This window comes from Aethalodelphis obliquidens, unplaced genomic scaffold, assembly GCF_003676395.1.
Source record: "Aethalodelphis obliquidens isolate GAN/ISIS:26980383/991018 unplaced genomic scaffold, ASM367639v1 scaffold108, whole genome shotgun sequence".
NCBI lineage: Eukaryota > Metazoa > Chordata > Mammalia > Artiodactyla > Delphinidae > Aethalodelphis > Aethalodelphis obliquidens.
In genome coordinates, this window is record NW_020838052.1 from 775,103 (window position 1) to 778,206 (window position 3,104).

Consider the following 3,104-nt stretch of genomic DNA (forward strand, 5'->3'; position numbering starts at 1 on the left):
TATCCCTTATGCTAACAATTTATCCCCCACCTTATAGGTTGGGCTGGTTGGAGGGCCGACCCCTCACAAAACCCTCTTGGAGAGCTAAACATGCAACTGGAGGCTAGGCTGCTCGTAGATCTGGGGCTTCCTCGGTGGTGGGGGGGGGTGATGATTTCTTTACCAGTCTACAACAAAGCTCAGCAGCAAGCCATCCCTGCAATGGGCTGCAGGTCACACATCTTCCTCCCACCCAAGCCCACAGATCCTCGCTTGGGTGGCAGCAGGAGTAGGGGGAACAGTGATGAGCCTTCTGAGTCTCTGGAAGGGTTTAGGGATAGAATAGAGGAAAGAAGACAACACACAAGCCTGGCTGGTGCTGAGGTGTGGTAAGCACTGCCTGTTTACACAAAGGGGAAGAAAGGTACCTCTTGGTAGGTTGCTGCTGTGGGGCATTTCTGGGCAGACTGTGAGTTGGAATTGCTTGAACTGAAGCACTCTGGCTGGGACCCGTCATTGTGTGACCCCGTCTCACCCAGCACCAGCATTTGAATTCCATGATTCAAAAGAGTTCTGGTATCATTTATTCATAGGCTGCATCCTCAAGAGCTGCTATATCAGGGGTATACCAGCAAACTCCTTTTCTGGTGTCTAGAAGACATTATACCCCATAAAAATATTAGCCACCTCTTCTGGGGGAGCATACTCCATCAGAAAAAGACCCAGGCAGTGTCAGGGCCCCTCAGAAAGGGACTAGGGTAAATGATGGCAACAGAAACACAGTATCTTACTTTACCAGGGGTTGTTTGGGTTATGCATAGGACCTCAGTTCCTAGCAGTCTACCTGAGACTGGACATGTTTGAAGGGAATGGCTGTTAGATTGCAGGCTTTGCCCCCCACCCCAAACTTCCACATCATCTGTGGATCCACAGCCACATCTTAGCCTTGCCTCTCTTGCTGTCACCCTATTCAAATCCTGAGACTGGAACCGTGTGATGGCCTGATAGGCCCTTGGTTGCAGGATGGTTGGCAGGGAAGTGCAGACCACTTCTGCATTCTGGGGCAGCCAGAGGAGAGAATTACATACTGCTTGAGCACAAACTGAACCAGACCCTGAAAACCTGTTACCTTCTTTAGCCTTCAATACAGCTCTGCCAGTAAGAGGTTAGTCTCCCCATATGAAAGATAAACAGGCTCAAAGTTGTCAGGAAGTACCCAAAACAACATATTAAGTGGTGGTGCCAGGATTGGAACCCAGGTGTGATAAAAACATTATGCAGTCCCTTTCCTCTGCATTGTACTGCCTCCTTAACATTAAGTACCTACGGTGTGCCAGCCTCTGTTATCAAGTCTTTTAAATACATTCTCTCTTTTTTTGGCTTTAAAAAATAGGGCCTTGATAAAATGCCACTCCAAATACTCTTTAATGGGGTTCAACTTACTTTACACTATCCTATCAAAATCTCCTGATAGATAATAGTGCTACAATGAAAAATTGCATACCAGGACAGCTAATGCCATTTTATAACTATATGGCAATTCATAATTTAACTTTAAAAATATTTTCTAATACTCCTAAGAGATACTGGTAACTAAATACTAGGAATAAGAGGTATCTCGTTGAGTAAGAAACATCATGGGAACAAAATTTGGCCCAAGTCAAACAGAAGAACTAAAGTAGTCATGTCAGGATAAGAATTTGGGATTCCAGATTTTCTACAGCATATCACAAGTTTTTTTTCTGCTTTTTTAAAAAAAATCATTTATTTATTTATTTATTTATGGCTGAGTTGGGTCTTTGTTGCTGCGTGTGGGCTTTCTCTAGTTGCGGTGAGCGGGGGCTACTCTTCGTTGTGGTGTGTGGGCTTCTCCTTGCAGTGGCTTCTCTTGTTGCAGAGCACAGGCTGCAGGTGTACGGGCTTCAGTAGTTGTGGCATGCGGGCTCAGTAGTTGTGGCCCACGGGCTTAGTTGCTCCGCGACATGTGGGACCTTCCTGGACCAGGGCTCGAACCCGTGTCCCCTGCATTGGCAGGCGGATTCTTAACCACTGCGCCACCAGGGAAGCCCTATCACAAGTTTTTTACAATGCTATTTTTCGAGTCTTTTCCCTCTTGCTTTTTTTTTTTAAGTATAATTTATATACAATAAAGTTCACCCTTTATAGTGTAAGTTCTGTGAGTTTGGACAAATGTATACAGTAGTGAACTACCATCACTATCAAGGTATAGTTTACATCACCCCCAAAACTCTTGGAACTCTTTGTAGTCAACCCCTACCCCCACCCTCAGATTCTGGGAGCCCCCGATCTTTTTTCTGTCCCTATAGTTTTGCCTTCGTGTGAATGTCATGTAAAAAGAATCATACAGCATGTAGGCTTATTTTATGCCTATAGGTATAGAATAAAATAACCTCTGGTGTACTTAGAATAAGATAACCTCTGGTGTACAGTTCTATAAGCTTTGAAAAATGCATAGAGTTGTGTAACCAACACAATCAAGGTATAGAACAGTTCTATTACCCTCTGCTCTCCCCCGTCAAATTCATCCCTGCTACTTTATAGTAAAAACCTCCCTACCTCTTAACTCCTGGCAACCCTGATTTGTTCTTTGTCCCTATAGTTTTATCTTTTGGAGAATGTCATATAGATGGAATTATACAATATGTAGCCTTTTGAGACTGGCTTCTTTCACTAAGCACATTTGAGATTCATCTACATTATTGGGTTTATCAGTAGTTCCTTATCTGAGTTACACTCCATTGTATGGATGTACCACCATTAGTTTATCCATTCCCCAGTTGAAGGGACATTGGGTTGTTTGCAGGTTTGGGTGATTACAAATAAACCTGCTGTAAACATTTGCATGGATTTTTTTGTGTTTTCATTTCTTTAAATACTTAGAGTTGGTTTGCTGGGATATATGGTAAGTATATGTTTAACAGGCTCAGAAACTGCTAAACTTTCTCAAAGTAGCTCTACCATTTGGCATTCCCATCAGTGTGTGAAAATTCTCCACACATTTTCCAGCAGCTGGCATTGTCAGTTTTTTGACATTAGCTAATCTAGTAGGATGTAGTGGTATCTCATTGTAGTTTTGATTTGCATTTTTCTACTGACTAATGATT